Source organism: Zeugodacus cucurbitae, chromosome 5, assembly GCF_028554725.1.
Source record: "Zeugodacus cucurbitae isolate PBARC_wt_2022May chromosome 5, idZeuCucr1.2, whole genome shotgun sequence".
Lineage (NCBI taxonomy): Eukaryota > Metazoa > Arthropoda > Insecta > Diptera > Tephritidae > Zeugodacus > Zeugodacus cucurbitae.
Window position 1 is genome coordinate 72860927 of NC_071670.1, and position 26422 is coordinate 72887348.

General features: G+C 35.8%; 1 long non-coding RNA gene across 2 annotated transcripts in view; it reads right to left on the bottom strand.

Annotated features, from left to right (window-relative positions):
* The window catches only part of LOC128922039 (uncharacterized), a 275031-nt gene extending 263648 nt beyond the window's left edge, over nucleotides 1-11383 (bottom strand). For both annotated transcript variants that reach the window (XR_008471313.1, XR_008471312.1), the window contains exons 1-2: nucleotides 10952-11383; nucleotides 6667-6832 (exon numbers count right to left, since the gene is read on the bottom strand). This is a non-coding gene — a long non-coding RNA (uncharacterized LOC128922039). The remainder of the gene's footprint in view (nucleotides 1-6666; nucleotides 6833-10951) is intronic.
* Between the last annotated feature and the right edge of the window lie 15039 nt (nucleotides 11384-26422).

The window sequence follows — 26422 nt, forward strand, 5'->3', positions numbered from 1 at the left end:
GATAAAACATGGTGTTAGTTATCATAATAGAGGCCATCAAGTTGATGAAATTGAAACCAGCTTGATAATGATCTATCTATCTATCTCTAATTTTAGTGATCGACCGCTTTGAGACACATTATAAAAGAAAGGAGAAAAGAAAAAAATATTAAAACAGCTACTTGGTGTGTTGGGAAATTGCTGGAACTTTGCTTAGCTCAGCAGCTTGCATGCCGATTTTGTAATCACACCAAAAGTAAATCTCCAGCTTAACATAAATTACAACAAAGCACATACTCGTACAAACGCATTAGCTTTCTCAGGAAATGCGAAGAAGACTAAGAAGTAATTCAAAAAAGAAAAGCGACACAAGTGAAATGAAACGTCTTAAAAAAGGCGGTATGTGAGAGCGGATGAGTGGGAGATGGTAGCTCATCAAGTGTGGCCAAACGGCCTTACACAAGCTTGGGACCTTGGACAGCTAATGTGCTCTAACATTAAGTTCACTTTAGTGGAAATAAATATATGACAAATAAATTTGCTTGGCATAGCCTCTCACCTACTGTACATTGTGTTACTTTGTTGACTTTTGTGTCTTGGACGTCTTCCTACTGAGGCTCATTACTCTCTGCGTCTTGGCACTTAGTGACTTTAATTTTAGATATTCATCTTAATTGCTTGTCGCTGGGAACGCGGTTCCGGGTTATTCGGAAGACAAATCACTGAAGCGGTGAACAAAGTGTCAGACTTAGATGATTTTCCGTGCTTCGTGCGACTTGTAGAGTAATATTTTAAGTGATGCAAACCGAGAAATTTAATGCCACGTAACTGTTTGACCCCAAGGAGTTTTGAAATAATTTGTTTAGTCGCTTTTGCGAAATGGATGGTAGTGAACAGTGGCCAATGAGAATTTGCCGGTGTCGAATTAGATAGTATATACCCGGCCTTTCTCTGCTTTTTCCGTGTATATTTAATAATATGAAATCAGAGTTTCTTATTTACTAAGAAATAATGTTATAAACACAACTAAAAACCGGGAAGGTGATATGAAAAAAAACTTAAATTCAACATGATAAGCAAAATATGTTTGACATAGTTTTTGAACAGAATTAAAGCAATAAAGAAAAAATTTAAAATTCCTGTGAAATTAAAACAAATTGGCAGCATGTTCATATAAATGCGCGTTTACTGCTCTACTTTACAGAATCAAGAGTATTATAAAAGCGACAACAAAGTTGATGACTACCGATACAAACATATGAAAATTTGTAAGGAAGATAAATTGTGTTTGAGTAGTGGTATTTTCCTTCCAACGAGATGGTCCACACTTTTAAATCCAGTTATCACATGTTACCCCAACCACTTCATCGACACTTCTATTTTGGATTTTCGAATTTATCCCTTCCCTTGGACATCAATTCCCATCGCTGTTGCTGGAAAATATTTTACATTTACGAAAACGTTTTTTTATTTTTTTATGGCTGTTCTCCGGCTTTTCGCCGGTGTTGCAACTGCACCGCCATCAAACTGCAGTGTTCCATTGACCTTTTAATTGACGACTGTTCAAGCAAATCGCATTTTCACTGCGCAACAGACAGCAACAACAATTATTTCGAGTTGAAATTAAAGGAAATTTCCAACAAATGTCCAGCTTAACTGCAGAGACAGACAATTTCGGGAAAGCAGACTAAATGCAGCTGGAGGGGAATAAGCTCGGTAGGGTAAGACAAATAAATGAGTAGATTGATCGTTACTGACCAAAAGAGTGCAATATTGATAAAAGTCCAAGTCAAAATGACAGCCAGCAGTCGAACAATGGCCACAGGGAATAAGCAGACAGACAGACGTGCCAAATAAATACGAGTATGTATATGTATATATATTTGAATTTAAAAAGGCTGATTCGTTCGGCCAGCAATGGTGCTGAATAATGAAACTTTGCTGGGGCAAAGGGTCCATTGACATTCAGTAGTAAGTAGTAGTAGCGAATTTAAAATTGTAATGCTAGTAACTCTTCAAACTAAAACAATAAAAGCCGACGATGCTCCCAAGAACCCGCAAAGCCACGAAGAACAGAGCTGGAATGAGACTAACGCCTGAAGAAATGGGATTGCTCGGTGTCTGTATCCAACAGTGCAGATAACCGCAGAGTGAACTGTACAGAAGCAGCTCTGGTTATCCTCACACAGGTGGCCTTTTTGTCCGCCGTAAGCGAGGAACGCTTACTGCGGTTGTTTCTGCTTGTTTTTGTTATTTCGTCTGTAATTAATACTATTGTTGTTGTTACTGAGCTTGTTATTCAGGCCAGCTGGTGACTTTCCGGCTTATTTCGACAGTAGAATTATGTTAAACTGTATTAATGGAGAAGCAGGTGTTGGAGAAATAAGCACAGTATACTGTGTGCCACTTAGGTTTACCCATAAAGCCGCCATAATTTAAGGAGAGTTACACTTGTACTTACACCAATACTATTTTATGGCACTTAAGTGATTTAAAGATATACCTAAATGTATGCTATACGATACAACAAGAGACAATATTGGGTCAAATGTTGTCGGAGTGGAGATATTTTGTATGTAACTACTAGAATTGCGGAGAAGCAGCACATTATTTCTTATTTTCTCGGTTACGTTCATACACATGAGTCTCTGAGTTATTTGAATATGAGCTTATTCCAAAATGAGCTACCGATTCATGTTAAAAATTGAATTTCGAATTAAGTTCAGACTGTGGAATAGGAATATCACCAAGTATCGTGAAAAATAAATCAAAATAAAAAGAAAAATTTTTAAAAAGCGGACCCGAAGTTTTATGGACAATTCAATGGACACTGAAATGAAAATGAAATACTCGTTTTATCTTTTTAACTTTTTTTAGTTTCATATAAAATTAAAAGAAAAGTATTTAAGTTACAGGTTATGGGTCGAGGTTCCGTGAAATCCATAAGAGTCAAGGACTCTGCTGCTAGAAAATGCTGTGTGGATGTTTGCCTTCAAAATGAAAATTAATTTTGAAAATTTGTCATATTTTTAAGCCGATACATACTGAAAATTTAGTATTTAAATATTTAAACTTTCAGCAGTCAATCTTATTGAATGGGCCTCAGGAATGTAAACACAAGTATTAACTCCAGCAGAAGCAATTACTTCAGATAACGTTACTTGAATGATCCATTTTGTTAAAGAATATACGCTGCGCTATTAGCCAGAGAAGCCTTTTTATATGCAATCATTCTATCCAGTCATCCACATTTGTGCGTGATTGCAGTTTGCCACTGCATAACTGTTCTCATCTGCAATTCAAATGTGCAACAAATTGTGAGCATGCTCAATTTCACTACAACCGCACCATTTCTAAACCACGAATGTTTGTGTTTGTAGCAACAGCAGCGCCACCATCCGCTGCCCCACCGCATCAGCGGCAAATCAAAATCAATTGACGAGTGTTGAATTGTATTTGTGGTTGACTCTGCTGCCTTTGATTGCTCATTCAAATTGGTGAAATCTGGCTATATTTCCACTTGTGTGATGTTGTGGATCGAGCAGCACATGCCACCTTGCCACTTGCAACGTGCAACAAAGTAGCCATAAGCTATCAAGTAAATCACGCAAATCAAATCGACAGCGATTGTAATTGTGCGGGTGCCATAAACACGCTAGGGAAATATGTTGTGAAGTGAGTACACATGTGTGCGTATGATATCTACACTTGGGTGTTAAGCGAAAGCACTTGAAACCGTAAGCTATATCAAGCAGTGGTTTGCGTTAGTGATGAGAGGTCATGAGGGATCGCAATCTAGTAACAAATGGAAATGCATTTTGGTTTTAATTCTCACTCGTGCCCGTTTTGGTTGGAAAGACTTTGGAAAGCCTTAAATTTTATACATCTGTCGGTTGACATATTGACTGGAATATTTTTTGGATGGTAATCTTATTTTCCTTTTTGTTGGAACCTTTCATCAACTCTTTTCAATTATCATCTATATAAGAAGTCACAAAGTTTGGTTCACTTAATTATGTTCACAGGGCCCTCCACTTTTCGCTATCATTATTGTTCTTATTGCTTCAGTAGCGTCAGAGCATGTGTCGACGAAGAAGCAGCACGAAGGGTTGACTGACAAAATGGGCAATTAGTAACCTATCACAGGAGGTGTCAGATTTTCCCAACAACAGTAACAGCAACATCCGGAACCACACACCAAAACCGAAAACGATGCAGTCAATATGAATAAAAAATAACACTTTCCTTCTTCTATTCTTTAAGGCGGCGAAGCTCTAACACCACCAAATGTGGCAGTGACAGAATCAACGGTGGCTGAGAATCGTGTGGCATTAGTGTCAGCCAATGCTGACAGAGTTCACACGCGACGAGGACAGTTGGCAGCCTCGCCTAGGTCGGATGGCGCAAAAGATAGACCGTGCGGGGAAATGGCAGAAATATAGTAGTTTGCCAACAATTGCAGGAACTTTCTTATCTTTTTCATACAAGTGACCAGTGTTTTTATGATTTGCTTGTTTGGGAGGTGTGCAAAGAAAATTCAACGACATGCACTTGCAGCGGTGTTGAAAATTCCTGGTCGCTTTCAATTCAATTCGGAGTTCTTTACATATATTTACTGCAAGAACGAAACCTTTGAACCAGCAAATAAAAGCTAAACGTAATTTGTTTGTATCAAGTGTGGAATTTCTTACTGTACTGTGGACGAGATTTAGAACAATCGGTAGAGTACCACATTCAGATATATTTTAAAGCTTACCTATAGTTGAGGCTTGAGATCGAATTTACCTATCTTAATGGCGTTTTAAAGCTAAATAGATAGGTTTACTATAGGCATAGACTACAACTAATACTCATACTCATGTACTGATTTCCAAGCCGTTCGCTTGGTTTGCTGTGATGAATCTGTCAACAAAAAAAAAAGACAGAGCATTTGGAGAGGCAACAACTTGACAAGATACTGCACTGAGGCAAGACAAGACCAGACAAGAGGCAACTCTTTGAAGTACAAACGTAAGCGGCTTAAGAAGTTCACTAACCCTATACAATGGCAATATAATATATTATAAATTTATATATATGTACTGAAGGTATGTGTGCGTGGAAGGAAAATTTGTGAGTTTGTGGCACCAACGCAATAATAACAACTTTCTTAAAGAAAAGTATGCATAACTTATTTTTAAGTGTTTTTCTTGTTGAATTGTTGCCGGCGTCTTGACATATGCGGACATGCCGTAACGCATGCAAAGCAGATTGTCGCACATATGACATTATAACTTTTATGAATAGGACCACAAATTTCACCCGCTAAGAACTTGATTGCTATTTGCTGCAACTCTAAATTTTAACTATGTGAAAGAGAACTTTAACCATGTCATGAAATCATTATAACAGCTCACGGTTTAATTTTCTTATTATGAGTCCTTTTCTTATTTAGTATTGTGCACGAACTCTGACAAGGCACCGTACCAACTTTTTCTCAAGGCGATCGTACAGTGTTGCCACACTTGAGTTTATGTTTGCTTAACCATATTAGTGTTCATAATTTAGCAACTTTTATTATCCGCATTAAAACCATGAGCATACGTGGGACCGCAGAAGACGAACATACTTATGTATATACATTGTGGAGAGCAAACACAACTATAATCCTATTGTTAGACATATTTGGAGGTAGGAAAGTGAGACACTTCTACATATTCATGTACATATACGGGTATACATACTGGTTGGTTGCAAATATATGTTTGCCTACCACTGCTCTCCTCTTTTTCTCTTTTGTGCACTGACAATGAAATGGTCCATCCAAGCCCCAACAGCACGAAGCTAACAGCGGTGAGAGTGATGATCGCAGCTTGCTTTCCTCAAACTCTTTCTGCTCACAATCAAATTAATTTTACTGTTAAATTCAATTTGCACAATCACAATGGAAATGGAAATGGTTTACAAAATTTGCAGAACTTTAGCTTAATTGATGTTACTTATATCCGGTATACGTAAGTAGTTTCAAAATGTCTTCAAATTGCCTCAAACTAAGATGGCACGGCAGTTGGCTTTCACTATTTCAATTATTTGTTGTTAATTTTTCTATCTATATTGGACTAAAACTGTCTGTTTTTCTTCAATTGCTCGCCTTTCGCAGGCAGTTCTTCACACTCTATTCCTGTCTTTTTGCTACTTTTTCTAGTGTTTTGACTCCTCACCACTTTGGTTCCGCACTCTTAAGCTCACTTTTCCTTGGCATTTACCTCGCTTAACGGTGTTTGTGGTTTTCCTGCATTTTAACATTTTAATTTAATTTCTATTTACATGTTTTCTTGTTCATTATAACTAGCCAGCATAAAAGTCAATTGACAAATTTAAATTGGATTATAAAAGAAAATCATTAGCTTCTTAAACTCTGGAATTATTTTTTAATTTGAATGCTAAATTCGTGTAGGCAATTTATCAAAATGCAAGCTTATATTGTGGTGAGCTTTTTACATCATGAGGTGAATTAAAAGATGTTTCTAATTTTCAGCTAGTAGAAATTGCAAGCTGAACTAGACAGATGCCACGAGTATCCCTTCTAATACAAGAAAATAGTAAAACACTGGTTTATATTTTATTAAATTAATATATTGAAACTCTTATTGGCACGCAAGGGAAAAGGTTAAAGAAAAAAGTGTAAATAATTGAGCTCTTAACTACCTTTTATGCTGGCGTGAAAGTTGAAAAAGGTATTGGTTTCCGGCGTTAAAGGTGAAGCACTGCTCTCCTCTGGATTTGCTATTGTTTCAATACTCTCATTAGTGACGGCTTCATTCTCCGGTTATGCTACCGTTGCGGCTGGGACACCGATGGCGCTCCATTGTAACTATAAAAACAAAAAAGAGGAAATAATTCACCGAAATTGCAGGATTATTTTCAAATACAACACAAATAACAGCGAAATGCACCAATTATTGCGGCAGAGACAATGCGAATTGTGGCACTAGGAGCCCAAGTGCAACAATAAGTAAAAACAAGCATAACAACAAAAGCTGCAGCAAAAGTGTCGCGTATAAAGCGAACTATGCAAATGCCACAGAAGCGAGTGAATGAAAGTGCAGTGCCACAAAAGGTGGCAAACTGCGAACTGTCAACAGTTACGCGTGCCACAAAAGCATTAGCATAAAAGTGAGAAAAAAGAAAAATACAATAACTGTATTGTCAACGGTTGCAAGAATGCTACATTAGCTGAGCAGCGTTAACCCCGAGTGCACACTGACTTATCTGCTTTCGTGTTTAATACAGTCTTCCTGTTGCAATTTCCGCGTTATTTCTGTTGTTATTGATGGATAATCTTAGGAAAATTAACTTTTCGTGTGGCACACCTTTTTCAAATGAAATCTTAATATATAGATAACAAATCAAGTACTGATTCAATGGACTTCGTATCCAAAAAAAAAAAACCTCCAGAAAAATAAATGTGAATTACTTACAAATAGGCACAAAGGCACTTACAATATAAATATTTAATGTACATAAATATGAACATTTTCCTATTACTATTACTCGATTCAGATTCTTATAGGAATACACATACAAATTAATGAACAAACATACACAAACATCGAACTTCACATGTGTCACAGCTCCGAAATGTATTTGAAAATGTCAAGGACATTATGAAAGGTTTGTTGTATTCAATAAATAATATCAGAACAAATACTGAGCAGTGGAGGGAGGTCTAACAAGCATTCTCCAAAGTGGATGGGGTGTGGCGATGCTCAACGCAGCAGGAGCTGACATCGAATTCGAGATTGGATGGGAGTCTGGGTGCCTTGGGCATCGCTTCGATGCGTCCTTATGCGTTTGGATGAACTTTTGCTGTTGTTATTGTTCAGAGGTACGCATTTTCCGCCACTTCAGTTATTTTCTTCTTCTTTATTTTTTTGCAGTGAGAACATGAACATGAGCGAAATTGTAGTTCAAAAATGTGAGAGTAAAATCCTTCCACAGAATAAAGACTTTTCATTTCAAATACTGGTTCAGGTTGTTCAAATACGTAGGCCTAGTCATCAGAGATCATTCAGATAATTGTTGTGCAATATTTTAGATTGTGTCCGTACTTCATTAATTATAGTCTAATTTAACTTGAATATGCAACAAAAGATACTCCAAGAACATTATTAATATATTTTGGCGCATACAGTTATCTACATCCAAATGTGTATTACTAAGGTATCAATCATTGGTTTACCCTTGTCTCCTTTATTTTCTAAAAATAATATTTCTTAAGCGAGTTAAATTTGTAAAAAAATGAAGTAAAATTATGGCAATTATGCTCGTGACAATTTTCATGTGAACATAAGGCGTTCATATGTTGGCTTTTGAATAAACGCATAAGTGTCGCGCCTTAATTACCCACTCTTTGGGGGAACCACAAAAAACCACACGGTTAATTAACTGGCGTTCCTTCCTTTTTTTGATGGGAATAGCAGCATGTGTGTGCCTAAACCAAAGCGCGAGTATTTTAATAAAATTATTTCTCTTCGCCATTTTGAATGTGTCACTTTCCCGGGTTTTATATCAAATATTTATATGTTTCACAGTGAGTGCGTCGACTAGAGTTCTGATATTTATGCACACAAATTTCAAAATTTGTTATTTTCGACACTGGAATAATTTTAGCTCTCACACAATCTTTGAGTTTGCGCTTGTGTGGCGATGTGTCGAGATGGGTAAAATATTCTCTTAAAAATTTATCATATTATAATAGCTAATGCAAACACAAATCAATCACATGTCCTAAAATACAGTAAAAACCAAAAAATATATAATTATCGTGCCAAGAAAAAGGTTAGATTTAAATTTATCGTTACATTAAGTGTTCTAAAGAAGGAAAAGTGTCATAAATGAAAAAGGTTCGTCAAGCATGTCTGAATGTTGTGAGGGTTTTATCCTAAATAAATATTTTAATAAATGGATAGAATTTGTTTTCAGCAAATGAGTAAGAAGTTGATTCGAAAGTAAGGTATAAAAAGTGACAATGGAAAAACCATTATGGCAAATGTGACATTAAACCACTTCATATTTGGATTTTAACAATTATAAAAATATTTTACACATTTTTTTAAATTTATATAAATATTCTCACTTCAGCTGTGATATTTAACAAATTCCGGCCCAACCCACTATACTCTAAACACTCCAGGTCTTGTTTTAATTGCGTGTCCCTACTTCTCCTACAGACACACCTAAATGGCAGTTGCCGCCATGTGTGCCTTTAATTATTGCTTCTTCGCACTTTTGCACTTTCCGGAATGTTTTTCCGCCCTCCTAGCCACGAGAAATTTATGAGCATGTGGGAAATAAGGAGGGAGACACGGGAAAATAATTTAAAAACTTTACAAGGGCGTTTAATGAGTATGTGTGTGTATGGCAATGGTGCAGTCAGTGAGGAGTTGTGAACATTGTTGCTGTTCTTATTCATGATTTTATTCCATTATATACACACCTAAATATACATACATATATAGAGAATAATTTATTTTTAATGTTTGCACTTAACTCTGTTGAAAAGCTTTATATTAAATTTTGTGCAGAGTAACTGGATTAATTAAAATAACTTAAAACCCTTTTTTAATAATAAAAAATATATTTTCAAATTTATTTGAGGCTTTTGGTTGTTTGTTATTTAAAAGAGATTTGCTTGAGTCCCTTTACACATATACGAGTATGTAGAGTTTGTTATTCACTATGCTCGATGGGTGACTAGTCTCCCAATCGTTGTAATTATCAACATATTATAGGCTCAATTGAGCATGCCACATTGAATGCAAATGAAATGGAATTAAATCTTTTATGAAAACATAATTATACTCAGACAGCCAACCCCACAAATGGAAATAGTTTATTGATTGCTAAATAACTGTTAATACCACATGAGGCAAGTAATTACCATTATTATTGTTTCAATCCATTCCATTAACATTTACTATAATATTCTGATTTGTTTGCTTGTTTGGGAGCACAATGGCCCCGAAGTTATAATATGATTCATATATCGAGCTGTGATTTCTCTTTCTTTATTTTCATAAGAAGATATCCTGAGCTTTTCTCTAACATGAATTATGCCGATGTCAAATTAGAAATTCTCAGAACGTTTTGTGGCTATTCCCTTGTTAAGCATTTGGGAATTTGTATTCGGTCAAGTGGAATAAAACAACAACAAAAGTACATTAGCATACAAATATGGCCAAACAAATATCCATAATGAGTCACATCAAATATTAACGTAACTTGATCAGTCAGTGGTTTACGATATCCCTGAGTTTTTATGCAAAATAAATAGTTTCAGTCAAATGAGATGAGTAACTTCGTGTTCCAGAGTAAAGCCTTACACTAAGTATTAAGACGGGGCAATTTAAAATTTAAATGACAATTAAAGTGCGTCTTGAAGGAAGCTATTGACAAAATAATGGTACGCCCATGGAAGGTGAGACAATAAGTGCGTTCAGTCAAAAGCCAGTCGGATTATGGTTGAGCACACAAATGGAAATGAAAACCCAAGAAGACGAAGAATCAGAAGCGGAATAGAAAACATTCAAAAGGTACATTGCTCCGCTTTCACGGCCAAAAGCCGATTGTTATAAGAAGCCACAGGCGAGAGAATGAACAGGAAAATAATTTCACTGAAGTGAATCTTTGCGCTCGCACGTGCCAAGAAAACGAGCACAAATAAGGCGAGAAACAGATTTAAATACGCAATGTAACTTTCGGGCTTCACCGAAATGCAATCGCAGCCAATGTAAATATTTGAAATGAGCAAAAGCGCAAAAATTAAAAGTAAACACAATCTCAGAGAGGACCAAAAATAATAATCATTAAGCAGGAATATTAAAGTGTCGGGATGTTTCTCGCTCTCAGGAATATGAAATATGAAATCTAAGCACATTTACATTTTTAATAAGCGTTAAATCATTTAGAACTAATGGCTTTTGGAGCGTACTTTTTCCCATGATGCACATTCCGGATCTTTTTTCTATCTATCACAGCGGATATTGCTGATTATGACGCTGATTAGATGAAGGAAACCGTGAGCAGAAGCGCGAACGGATGTAAGGGACGCGTCTGAGCGTTTAATTAATATTTATGTGCCCCCGCGGTTTTGTTTTTTTTCTTTAGAACACGTCAGATTACTAACGGAACTGACACACATGGACATGCACGTTGGATACACTGAACACTGAGCGGTAAGCTAGAGCCCTGAATACGAATCTCACTTATGCTACATTGACATTATTTCGCCTTGTCGCTTATATGCACTTAGCCACTACTAACTATTCGCTATTTTTCTAGTATTTTATTAACTTCGCCCTTCTCGTATGTCCCCATATTTGCTCGTTGCCGCCGACTCGTAGCGAACCGTAATGGTCCGGCCCACGTTATAAACTGAACTGAATCGCCGCTGCGACTGAGGTAGAAAGCCAAGTGGAAGCGGGGTAGAGAGGCGTGACGGAAGGCGCAGATGCGAAGGCTGTGTGTGGAAGCGGCGCTGCCGGTACGAGCTAGTGTGCGTGTTGGCGCTGCCATTACTGCATCCTTGAGCACAACACTGATTGCCCTCTCGCCGCTAGCAGCGACGCCGCTGACTTAACATTTACCGGGGCTGTTGATTGTGGTACTCTCTGTTTGCTGTTAAATTCGTTAATGTTAAGACTTAGCAGAGGCTTTTACAGAGAATCCACGGCGTTGGCCACATTGTTGCCTAAAGTCACATTACATTTTGTGAGCAGTTTCGTAAATGTACAGAATTAATACATTGCGGGAGAGAGAAGAATGTGAATTCATATTAGGTTCTTCTGTGGTAACCCTACTAGAGAAGTGTACTAAAATATGGTGTTCATACTCTCATATCTCCTTTTCTCTTCCTGAATAATTTTAGCTCAGACACGTAGGTAATGGATGGTGTCGGTTACGGGCTTTCTCGCGAACTCATCAAGTGTAAACAAACAAACAGAGAACCGGTGGTTCAGTACACAATCACGTGTTTTTAACAACACAGAGAGCGTGTAATGGCTGTGAGAGAGTGAATTTGCTTTGAGTTCAGACAATACAATACGATACATATTGGGGTAGCTGAAATCATCTACTTCTTTTCGAAATATAAGTAGTACAGAGGAGTGACCAGTCAACAGTGAAGATAGATATATACATTTTGGAGGAAAATTTCAAATGTTCGAAAACATATATATTTATAAAATACGTTGCATATTTTGTTTGATAAAATATCGCTATGTTAAAAAGACCGAGAGGAAAGGGCAATGGCTAAAGTAGATCACAAGATCTCGTGGCAAAAATCAAAAGCAATTGGAAAATTGCTGGTAATGATAATAAATGATTTCTAGTTCTCCATAAACGATATATTGGCATAGCCTTCGATTGGTGAAACCATTTTCCTCATACTCGAAATATTATTTTATTAAATATTTAAATTGTATTTGTTAACTACACAACAGAAAACATCGTTATTTTCACATAAATATGAGTACTTAATAAAATACCTAAAGCTCATCTCATTGTTTAACAAAAACTTGTCACAAAAGAGAAATTAATGACATAAGCAAATGAAAATTTTAGAAATGCCCATGTTCCAAGTCCAACAACATCCTCCGGCAAATGTAAACTTACAAATGAACGAATGTATGTGCATTACACATTTTTCAAGATACATTTTCTAATTTCCTTCCTCTCTTGTGCACCTTGATTCAGTGAATTTCAGTTAGGACTGTTTTTATTTCATATAAAGCGAAATGCAAGGCTTAGTTACCACACAAATAAACAGGACGATGCTTAGGCAACTGCAATACAACATAAGTTCATATGTACTCAGTGACCTTGGCTAAAGGAGAAAATTGTGTTGGCACAATGTTTCCATCCGTTGCTTTTATTTTAATTAACTTTGCTTGCAGAAGTTGTAATTAGTTGTGACCTTTACTATTACTCCTCTACTAGTAGACTCTGCACTGTAAGATTTTGTAACGTTGCTTATTTGAATAAAAGAGTATGCGCAAGAGGCTTCAGTGTTTCATATTCCTTATAAATTACATTTCAATTTGTAGATAACGATAATTAAATAATTATATTGTGGAAGCTCCACTCCCAATTCGCTTAGCTTTTCCTTCCATCCCACAACATTTAATTTATCAATTTCACAAAGGCTAAGAGTAGTCAAGAAGCAATGATTATTTATCTTCCATTAATTTTACTATCATCATATTTGAGTGACATAATTAAATAAACGTTAGCACTTATAAAGAATAGGAAGTCGAGAGTTCTCAAAAGTTTACAAAAGCAAACACCTCAACTGGGAGCAAGAAAAATGTCAAGTGAAAGAGTATGAGAGAAAATGTCAAGTGAAAATGTTGAAATAATATTTTACTTTGCGCGGAAGCCTCTGCAAATGCTAAAATAATAAAAGCGCTGAACTTTGGCGGAAAATTTCCGCGAATCTAATGAAGTGCGACGTCTATTTAAGCAATTCTCTGGTCTTCTAATGACTTGTTAAGTAAGAATGAACTAATCACTTGCAACATGTGATTGACTTAATGTGACAGTGACTAACTTTTGAGTAACTTAGTGGTAAACAGTTTTGACAGATTTTAATGCAACTATTCACCTGGAATCATTTATATAAACCATTAGCAGACCGCTCCGGCTTCGCACGGGTTTAAACAAACATTTCAAAAGTTATAAGTTTGTATAATACATACTTATATACATATGTATGTACTTTCCCGTTTTTTGTGTGGGTTCATTTTAAAAAAGGAAAACGAGGAAAATTCGAATATGAAACTATATTTTAATGGTAATGAAATTTGATTACAACCTCTAGTCTTTGGTGTCCGATGTCTTTCTCTCTGATTATGAAGGCGTTGAGAACGCTCAGAGTTTGACGCCCTATTGCGAGCTGGTATATTTCTAATATTTTGTTCTTCAAGACGCTGCGCACGCTCAGCTACCAGCAGTTTCTGATTAAGATTCTCCATCAGTAATTCTATTTGATACCCTCACCTGGGAAGTATTTCCAGAAAGTTGAGATTCTGGCAAAAAATATAGCATATGTTCCTGGGGGTGAACCAATTTTTATATATTTCAGTTGCATGCTTGTATGTGTGTTAGTAGTATACAATACTGTTATCATTGCACGTCTGTTTGGTGTTTTTTCATTAAGGTGGTGCATTCTCTCCAAAATACCGGAGCTATTGTTGATATCCATGGTGATTCAGCTTACTGTCTTCCATAAGTAATTACATTGGAACTGCTGTTTCATTTAGAGTATTTTTCTAGCAAATTGTCTAGTTGTCTTTTTTATTTTGATAGAGTATGGTACACTGCGTCAGTCTCCAGGAAAACAGAAATAGGAAATTGCTATTGTTCTTTTTATGATAATTTCTCGTTTCGACATCTAGTTAGATAAATAAAACTATAACAAAGTATGCATATTACTTATACGACTATTGTAACTTGTACTAAATCAGCAAAGTATCTAAGCACAATAATCACAGAAAAACGTGAAACGGCTACATCAGCAAACAGCAGCAATTACTCCTCTTAAAAAAGAAGTAAAAACCAAATGCAACTTAAGAGCAATACATTTGTCTTTCATATTAACTGCTGCGCCGCCCATTTCGTTAGAAAATAGAATGTGCAAAACTAAGTTCTGGAATACTCGTATTATTTGATCGTTGTCAGACACTCCTCCAAACACTAGATGCTACAGAAGACAAACAAAAAATATAAGAAAAGTGAATAAACTGCAAAAAGAAGTAATAAATAAGATTATATCCATTGAAGTGCATATTAGGGTCATGCAATTTTAGCAGGAAATTTGACGATTCATGCTTACATGGTGCTGACTATGAAATAAGAAATTATATATGGATTTCTTAAAATTCGGAAAAATTATATATTTTATATTAAAAGATTAACTGTAACATTCAAGAAATTTAGTAAATAAAACAACCATCAGATATTGAACCAAAAGCGGGAAAAGTTTGACCGACCTAATGTTCAAACAGGCGTGAAACACATGATGAAGTAGAAACAAGAAGGCATGTGTGCACAAAGGACAATGTTGGAGTAAGCAAACTGTGTGTTGCGGCAAGTAAAGGGCAAAAAGTTTAAATAATTCGACTTTGGACAGGAAACCGGCGTGAGTGACAAGTACAAAACATTAGGGAGAAAGTTTCTAATGTGAATAATGAGAATTTCTAGAGAGAAAATAGGAAATACGAAGCTGCTAGAATGCAAAAAAATCGCTAGGAGTTTTAATTGCAATAGAAGACCTTCAAATATATGAAAATAATTTATTGTAGTAACATCATACATAGTTAAAACCCACATATAATCAAACCAACTTACTCGATGTGTTCTCAATGCCATCGAAACTTTTCTTACCTCCTTCGACAGGCCTGTTTATTCAAATGTGAAATTAATGTGAAGTCAACAAAGACGAACGAAATTGGCCGAAATGAGCATTTACCACTAAGAAGATGATTAAATTTGCAAATATTTACCAACACATTCGAACTTTAGGGGGCTCGGTCAGTCATTATAAACCACAGAAATCAATTAAGGTAATATCACATGTCACCGATAGACATGAGGGCCACTGAGTCCCTCGTAGTATGCAGATTACTATCTATCTATTCATGAATGTCTGCGTGATGAGAGTTTATGAGCATGCATTTTCGAAAGGATCACATCTTCTTCTCTTTATTCGTATACATAATTGAGTTTTAATATGAAACTCTCGTACTCCTTGGCTCGCTGACCAAAGCAGATGAACGGAAATTGTTGGAAATTCAAATTTCCCGTATTATGATTCTTGTTGACTTTACGGTTTGCCACTTTTTTGTCGTCTTTTATAAATTTCCCACCAGACTAAGGCCTAAGATGTCACAAATAGAAGGAAATTAAGTTCATTACTGTTGGAGAGTTTAGAGCCAGATGTAAGGCTTATAAAGTTGAGAATTGTTTAAAGATAATATCGAGCAAAAAACAAATTATAATTATTTACGTTCTTTAATCTGTCACATTAGCACTTAGAGCACCGTGTGGCAACTCATTGGTGGGAGCTATTAACCATTTTTCCTTATCTCACAACCTACTGTTATTATTGTTGTTTTCTTCAATTTAATTTTAGATATTCATCGTAATTGCTCGGCGTTTACTGACCGTCAGAGCAAGTGATGGCTGTTTTCATGTACTAATCAGCTGTTTTACGATGCGAAGGTGAAGCAAAAACAAGTCAACCCAATTTGAACATTTTTATGGTGAAATTGTGAGAGTGTTTATGGTGCACGGTGAGGTGTTGGCTAATGCGAGAAAATGCAATTAATTTTTTAATGAATTTAAATCAATTGGAATTAAGTGTATTTTTGAATTAACGTAGATAAATATCTTAACAAGAGCACAAAATAGAATAGAAGATAATTGGCAGACCAACGCAATGAGAATGAAGTAGATGATTAAAGAACGCCGTGGAATAAATGAATTAAAAACTCCATAAGCAATCAAGTCGAAAGTAAAATTTTCTATATACGTGTGTATCTGAGGTTATTAAGTAACTGAAAATAACCAAAACTGCTGTATTTGTTCTAATACAAAAACAAAAGCGCTATTTATTCCATCTCTCCTTTTTGCGGTAGTAACATTTACACTTTTAATTAAACTCTGGCTGGCATGAACAAGTGTTTAATAGAAATTCAAGAGACCAAGACGAAATTCAAATAAATGTAAATGACTCCAACAACAATAAACACCGTGTCAGGTTAATGTCTACAAACAGCATCTCACAGACGGCGACGTGGGGGGCTGTGTCGACATGTAGAAACTCAATGAGATGGATAGTGGGCTGCTATTGCCGCGTTGTACAACTGAGTAACAGACAGGCAAATAGCCGACAAATTGTTAAATTTAATTTCATTTACCTGAAGAATGTGTGAATCGTTTTGTGCTTTAATGCCTGGACTAGAGAAAATAGGAGCAGATCTACTTAATGAATATAGCACAAAACCGCTTTGGAGAATTCAAGAAATGTGAATGAACTTTGAGGTAAAATGTCTTTGCGTGGCAGAACTACAAACAACACCGCACAATATCTTCAAATAAGTGTGAATATTCCCCTATTAACCCAGTTTGTTACTTGGGTACGGCAGTTCACTTTAATTATTCGTCTGTTCGTATCCTTCCGTCGTCGCCCTACGTTTTCACTCGAGCTTTTATTGGAAGTTTTGAGTTTGCCTTCAATCAAACTTTCTTTGCTTTTATTTCTGGCACATCATATTGCTTTCGCTGTTACCTTCCATGCTTGGAGAAGTCATTACATGCAAAACAAAGCACCCTAGCTAACGGGTGATTTTTTTGAGGTTAGGATTTTCATGCATTAGTATTTGACAGATCACGTGGGATTTCAGACATGGTGTCAAAGAGAAAGATGCTCAGTATGCTTTGACATTTCATCATGAATAGACTTACTAACGAGCAACGCTTGCAAATCATTGAATTTTATTACCAAAATCAGTGTTCGGTTCGAAATGTGTTTCGCGCTTTACGTCCGATTTATGGTCTACATAATCGACCAAGTGAGCAAACAATTAATGCGATTGTGACCAAGTTTCGCACTCAGTTTACTTTATTGGACATTAAACCAACCACACGAATGCGTACAGTGCGTACAGAAGAGAATATTGCGTCTGTTTCTGAGAGTGTGGCTGAAGACCGTGAAATGTCGATTCGTCGCCGTTCGCAGCAATTGGGTTTGTGTTATTCGACCACATGGAAGATTTTACGCAAAGATCTTGGTGTAAAACCGTATAAAATACAGCTCGTGCAAGAACTGAAGCCGAACGATCTGCCACAACGTCGAATTTTCAGTGAATGGGCCCTAGAAAAGTTGGCAGAAAATCCGCTTTTTTATTGACAAATTTTGTTCAGCGATGAGGCTCATTTCTGGTTGAATGGCTACGTAAATAAGCAAAATTGCCGCATTTGGGGTGAAGAGCAACCAGAAGCCGTTCAAGAACTGCCCATGCATCCCGAAAAATGCACTGTTTGGTGTGGTTTGTACGCTGGTTGAATCATTGGACCGTATTTTTTCAAAGATGCTGTTGGACGCAACGTTACGGTGAATGGCGATCGCTATCGTTCGATGCTAACAAACTTTTTGTTGCCAAAAATGGAAGAACTGAACTTGGTTGACATGTGGTTTCAACAAGATGGCGCTACATGCCACACAGCTCGCGATTCTATGGCCATTTTGAGGGAAAACTTCGGAGAACAATTCATCTCAAGAAATGGACCCGTAAGTTGGCCACCAAGATCATGCGATTTAACGCCTTTAGACTATTTTTTGTACTCATCCAGAGCATGGTGGCAAAAGCTACCCACACTGTTGTTGTAAATACATACCAACATAAAATGTGGCACTGATTAATCAGCATTTCCAGCAGCGGTAACTTTATCTTTCATTCGCTAAACGCTTTAAAATACGTGAAAATGAATTAAGACTAGAAGATTTCTCTGAATTGGAAAAATCGTTTCTTTGCTATTGGAAAATTAGTTTGTTATGACTAATAACTATTTTCTGACTATTTCTACCAAAAGCACCAGATATTTTTAAATAATACTGAACTTCCCAATATCGACTTCACCATAAACATCAGCAGAAGCATTGGAACTTTTGAAGCAAAATAAATGCTGAGAGGTTGACTGGAACAATTTCATAATTGTGCTACAAGTAGAGATGAGAGTCAATGGATGGGAAGATATCGTATATAAGAAAGTTAAATATAGATGATAGCAGAAAAATAAAAAAACTTCTTTACTAAAATAATAAATAGCCTTTTATCGGAAAATGTAAATTAGTAAAACAGAGTTTGGGACTAAACAAAAGTGTAAAGAATGTAGTACTCAATTGATGCTAACCAATTGTCGGAGGCTTATTGAAGTTTCTGCAGGCTTTCGTATTTATCTTTTTCATATTTGTTGTGAAATTTGCATAAATATTGCTTAGCCAGCTTTTAGGTACCAAGGACCCACAAAACAACTCCGGTTGTGAGTTAAAAGCATTTGCGACTAGATGATTTTATGAATAGATTATGGTGAAGTGGCTATTTGGCACATTCCTTGCTTGTTCCTTGTTAAATCATTGTTAACTGTTTTCCTGCTTCAGGCGGAACTAATGTGTATACAATATTCAAATAAAATAAATAAATAAAAAAAATATTTTATTGGAAGATCTAAAATCCATATAAGAGCTTTAATATAAATGTTACATTTTACAAATTAAATATTTCTGTTTGAACCTATGTAGGATTGGAACCCACACCATATGGCCATATTTCTACACAATTCTTCAATTAGTATCATCTTACACGTACATTAAGGAACCATGGCTGTCGCAGTTTAACCAGTTTGCCTTTGAATTCTTGTAGACGAATTGTCTTAATAATATTTCTGTTATCCTTTCTGGTGCATTCAACAGAGTTATATGAATGTGTGTGAGAAAGAAATGACACACACATGTGTTGAGTCGTGTGTATGTGGGAATGCAAATTGCGGTAGGCACTCCATTCGCAACTTAAGTGAATAGTGGCAAAACATGTGCACTTGAGCTAAATCCACTTACGGCACTACAGTTGTCATTGGAGTTTATGTAGATCACGTGGCGTATACAGAACACAAATAGCAAAAACTTTTCACTACGTGCGTGCATGCTTAACTTGGGAGCGCCAAAGAACACCAACCATTAAGCAACAAGGTAAGCACGAAAATGCCAAATTCAAAAGGCAAATGCAATTTACATGCAAAAATCGACGTGAAATTATTCTTGGAATATTACAAAATAACTTCAAATATTTTCCCGAATAAATTTCGATTGACCTTGTTATTCCTTCTAGTTGTGTGCCATAATGATACATATGTATAATAAAATACGTGTTGTGACAAGTTCAAACAATACTGCAAATACTACAAGAGCCAGCTATGTGTATGCGCTATTCCATAGCAAAAATAAACATCATACTCTAAATGGCTAACATGCCAATGAATTAACCTATAACAGCATGTATAGGTCTCCCTTTATAATTTAGGTATTAACTGGATCCCATGCCGAGCTTAGCGACTGTAAAGTCAATAAACTAGATTAATTACTAATTTGATAAGCTGCAACGCATAATGACTATCTGCTCTAAATCTGTTAAGCTCCACAATTCCGCATACATAGTTTCGATTACGTTTAATTGGCGGGCGCGAATTGAAATATTTTGCCACAGCCATTTGAGAATTTTAGCGGATGGTGTATTTACCCCGGCAGCATTTATGTGCACACGATCAAAATTATCAGAGTTAATTAAGCAAATTGCATAGCCTCACTCCCTCAGAAATTGCTTTTCTATTGAGCTAATATATATTTCCTTCATATATATCTATGCTTCATACCCCATTGCGACAAGTTAATTCGAATGGAAATTACTGAATCGAATTAGCTTTCATCATTATAAAACATGGTTACTACTTATGTGATTCGCGGACATTTTTGAACAAAATTTCACTCATTTATTGCTCATACGCCCGTCCACTTAATAAATAATATTATGAGCAAATTTTAATATCTAGAAATGTTTGCGTTCATGTTTACGCAATATTTTTTTATAAATATGTAATATTACATAAATGTAGGAAATCGTTACATAAGGAAAATATTTATGGTTTGGGGAATGTTTATTTATAACTAGACAGCGCCTGTAATTGATATGTTTTTTCTGGGTTAAGGCGAATGCGGTGAATTAATTATATTTGTCTTTGGTCATGCATGCAAAGCAACTGTGTATGAGTATTTGAATACAAGGTAAAGTTAATTCAATAGAATGCATGCCAATTTATTAGGTCACAGCAAAATGGGAGCTTTTGCTAAAGTCAATATTTAATTAATTCTGTGAGTATTTATGAAAAGCTTCAGCATTTGGGTGCTGCACAGTACGTTAATCTGGAAGAGATTTCGTTGGTAAAGCCACAAAGCCTTTTGAAATTCGCAACAAGCGCTGGCATCCTAAAGGATGACTTCTCCTTATTAACCAAGTGACGGCACTCCATCTGGTTTCACAAAGGACCAAAACTGGTCTATATGTGGCGTTGTAGCCTGCCAGAGTAACCTAACCTAACCTAACCTATGAAAAACTAAATTGACTAAATTTTATATAATTTACATTACTATGTAGCTTAAACAATAGACGCAATGCTAGGGATAAGACAAAAATTAAATCCAATCATGATTTTTCACAAAAGAATTTCTGTTATAATAGGGATCACTAAAACAGACGTCTTCTACTATGTTACTTCTTCAACAATCCTTCAGCAAAAAAATCGAAGTCACATACTCACGACAACAAATATTATAAATTCTACAAAATTGTTGATGACTACTTTTGTAAACCATTACCAGTGCAGCGCAGTGCTTCTTCGATTGTCGCCGAATCACAAACAAACACAAATTCCATTAAAAGTGACACTTTCGCTTTTCACACATTTTCGTTGACTTGCCGCAATGCAACTGACAGCCTGACATGTTGCACGCACATAGACCCGTATATAATGGATTTTTGCTTTCAGCAGTGTTAACAGTGTGTAAAGGACATTCCAAGGTCTCCCTAAGTTTCAAAGTTCAAAAGGATTGAAATTCCAACTCTTGCTGGCTGCGCATTTACGGGTATTAGTGTGTAATTACTATCTCGAAATTGCGAAAATATAAATGGAAGTTAGGAAAGACCGTCGCGTAAATATCAGCAGTGAGACAACAAAGTTTGTCGCGAAGTATTTGGCATTGCGAAGTTTTGCTCAGAGGTTATCTGAAATACTTTACTGAACTTCTGTATGCTTTGCATTCTGTATAAACGGTAAAGGAAGTGGGAGTTTACACAATTATTAATATTTGCTCTTAAATTTTGTAAAAACTTATATTTTTTTGTTTTTTGGAAATAAAATGTATTCTCACTGTAGACTGACAATATTACTTAGTTATTGCTTGTCTTACTGTGTAAAAGTCGATACACTTCATGACTTGTAAAGCTTTCTGTTTTCGAAGTTTATTATATTTTCGCTCTGTAACTGTATTTGAGCAATTGAAAAGTGTTAATCCACATTTGATCCAGGGCAGTTCATTTATTACATCGAAGTTAACGTCCTCTTTAAACCACTATATTTTCATCGCAACTGCCTCAAATAAGCCAAGAATCTCCATACATATGTACTCACATGAATATGGTCATTAAAATGCTTTCTACTGGGGATTATTTATTGTTTCTTCTCTTCTCGCTTTTTGCACAGATAGTAGTGTAAATAAAACAAAATAACATGAAAAATATAACAGTATCCCTTCCAACATTTTCATATAAACTCTTCGGTAGAACCGTGACTCACCCCCGTGTTCACCTATTCGAGGGCAGAGCCTCTTTTCAAAATAATAACAGTAGTTATTGCAGTTGTAACAATTTCAACGCTCTAGTTGCGTTATTCCCCGTCGCTTTTCACTACATTTATTGCGGATTTTTTTGCATTTATTCATACTTTACAGAATTTATTTTAGTGACACCTTTTGAGGAAAATGTTTATGTTATTTAAAAAAAACTGCAAATGGCTATGAGTAGAATATATTTTCTAATAAAAAGGGTTGAATGCACCCCATGAGGTAAGAATGAAAGGATGAGTTATTTTTGCAGTGGCAATATTGCTACATTAAATAACATAAAATAAAAAATATTCACAAAAATATTTCACAAATGTAATATTATTCAGGCAAATTATTATAAATACATGGAGTTAAGCTATCATCGCTGTCACAGATCATCGCCGTTTTAACCGAATTTTACTGTTATTGCAATTCATTCTTTAGACATTGTTAAGCAAACATTAGAAGTCACGTCTTCGTCGCCTCAATTGTACTGAAAACTCACGAGCTCCGACATGCTTTTCTCACTTCGTTATTTGTGCAGGAAAATCTTTGCAATGTTTGGTGTTAACAACTTAGAATATGCACACCTTGCTTAGTTGATGTATACACTTTCATGTCACTCAAAACACAGTCCTTGGCCCACTAGCCACTTCAAGAAGAGAGTAAATTCAACGATGGCGCTCAGATATTTTCTCGCTTTCAAAGTTGTATTGCCAATTTTGTTCTTTGAAATATTTGAAAAGTTTATCTTCTCTCTTAAATTTGCGGGAAATACCTTAACAGCAATGAACATAACTTGAAACTTTAACAATTTCTCCATATTTAAGCACCTCGTGTGTAGCTAAACAGGGCGTATGAGTAACAATGTTTTCTTGTAACAAAGACTCATGGTGATCGGAGGCCGATACACTGAGTCCAACTTATACTTACACTCAGCTCAGTAAAGGCTTTTAATCTTCAAGGCTGTTGCAGGTTACACGCCACTGGTTTATGTTAGAGGTGAATATGTGGAAGCGTCAATTTACAAGCGTTTTGGAAAATGCTTCATAATTTTCATAAAATTACGTTTATTGGTGTTGTTCGCCGTATTTCGCCAATGCAGTGTCCTAGTCCTAGTCATGACAAATTGAAAATAAATGAGTTTGCACCTTAAACTAAAGTGGAAATGTGAAATGGTTTGCAAACGCAATATGTTGTTTTCTTCCATTTTATGACGTGCAAATTAGGCAAATTACGGGGAAACAAAAAAACATCTTCACTGATTATGCCTCATAAGCGCCTTAAAAGCTTTTTGAATTAAAACAGAAAAGTAAATCTACAATTATATTTGCTGCACCCCACAAAGTGTATTTTTTATTCAGTGGATGCTGTAATGCCGTCGGTATCGTTGCACATGTTTGTTTGTGTAAACATAAACAGTTTCTCATTGCACATATGCTTCTTGCCAACGGCGGGGCCGAAATTATTCAGATATGATGCAACACAAATAGCTCTCGGCTCCTAACGGTGCTTACAGTGCTGATTATACTAAAAACGATATACACCACCTTTAGACGCCCACAAGAGGATAGATAAAGCCGGCAGACCTCAGCTGGTTCATGTATTCTAAAAGCTTTCTATGACATTGCATGAAACAGAAGGACGAGCTGCGGAAAAAATTCCACAGCATAAATTATGTAAAAGACTCGAGTACATTCGCAAGCTCCTTTCATATCAACACATTCATATTTCAACCATGCAATATGTGTGCAGTGCGATTCGGCTGAAACTGACCGTGGCTAGACACACATGTTGCTATCGACATATGATAAGAGATGCATACATACATTGCAGCCATGCGATTATGTGCACATGGCTAAAAAGGTTATTAAGGACGATGCCAACCACCTTCAGCATATTGGCAGTTTTAAAATGCTTTTTTTTCTTTCAAAATCCTTTGCAACGTCATAAAGTCTAAAACACTAGTCAGATTTTTCATTTAAATTCCATTGCGTGTCTGCTTGATTACTGAGCTGGTTGAAAAAGTTAGTCACATCGATACTATTCGCTTACTGATCTCATCGACCACACTCATTTTTGGGGATGTCAGTATTTACAGCTCAGAGTGCACCGAATTAAAGTGAAAACACAAACTTCTGCGAAATGTGCTCGCAATTTTGAAATTATTTAGGTAAGCAAATGATATTGTAGCTTTCATAGGGAAAACAATGTACGTACTTCAAGAGACTTTAGGACGTGTGGCAGACGCAGAAGCATCATATTACACATATTTATATATTGTTTATTTTATTATATTACTTATACTCAAAAAAACAAATCGAAAATTTTTAATGTCTTAAATTTCTATGGAAATTACTTATTGGCTCAAAACAAACCACACTTTCTCTCATAAGCGCCGCAAGTGAAGTACAAACAATATTAACGCATAAATTTCAATACCAATAAAAACCATTTAATACTTACCACAGACAAATATAAAGTAATAAATTATTTGAAAAGTCACATTTAATACCGAGTGTAAGAGTCTTCAATTGTCTGATTTTCATTTCATTTACTTCTTTATTTATTTATGTATTCAGTTCAATTGGTTTCTGCGTAGGCTCTTAGACCAGATTACTTTCCACGGTTTCTCTTTGACATTTATTCATTTTCTTATGCACTTCTCCTTACCTTCTTCCCTTCACTCCCTCTTTGTGTGCTCATTGCACAATAGGTGGTAAAGAAACCGCCACTCAGTCAGTCAGTCAGTCATAATCCGGTCTGAGTACGCTTATCAAAGCTTTTGCATAAATGGGTATTTGCTGAAGACTCCCGATTGGTGGATTTGTCAGTATTTCGCGACTTGTTCGGAATTCGTCCCGTGAATTATTTGCTTTGTGGAGTCTGATGCATTGTTACACTTCATCAGAGCCTCTGCATTGAGCGCCTAAGACTTTGCTTGAAATTAAAAAGAAAATACCTTCACTTTATATTCGGAAGCTTACTTGGAGTAACGAGTCGAAAACCGTCTCTGTGAAACACCAATAATGTTAAGTGTTCTTGAAAATCTGAAAAATAATGGTTTTAAGAGTTATATAAATATTAATAGTTCTGTTGATTTCATATATCAGAGTTCATAGACTTATATTAAAAAACACTGTTCATTCTGTTATTATGACTAAGTTCTGACAAATACACATATATATGTATTAGTGGTTATGACTGTATGCTCATATATTTCAAAAACCAACTATTTTACATCACAGAAATGTCCAGAGTTCAACTAGCCTGCTGACTTATTCACAACATTCTGAGTGTACACTCTGGCGTTATGAATCCAGCTACAGCTGAGCTCAAGCACTCTCCTATATATCAGCATGTAAACTGACAGAGGAATACACACAGTAATCTATAAAGTCCCCACATAGTCACAAAAACTCTGAACGTTCACTCGTTCATTTATCAGCTTGCAGTGCTGGCCGCTTGCAGCTTGCCACATCCAAACAAAACACAAATCAAAGTCAGAAGTAGCAAATGAAGCGAGAACGTCAAAATGATGAAAAAATAGCAAATAAGTTTGTTTTTGTTCGGATTTGCATGCTTCGCAAAAACAAATATTCGTCTAGCAAATATATGTATGACATGGACAATAAAGTCTAAACTTAAGCTTGTGCTATAAGTTGACAGAGGAGAATTCAGAGAAACGTTTACTTAAGTTTGAACTTTTACTTCATGCTGATGAATATATTTAAAATTTATTATTATTATTGTAATAATTTAATAATATATTATATATTTTTATATGGTATAATAACAAATGAAACAAACGAAAAAATTAAGCGAATGGTTGTAACTGCACAAGCCGTAAATTGAGGTCACAAATATCATTGCAAAATTTTAAATTCCCCAGTCTCCATTTCGAATATTCGTAATGTTGTTGCAATAAAATGTAATGGAACTCCCCACCAGAGGAATATATTTCATTTA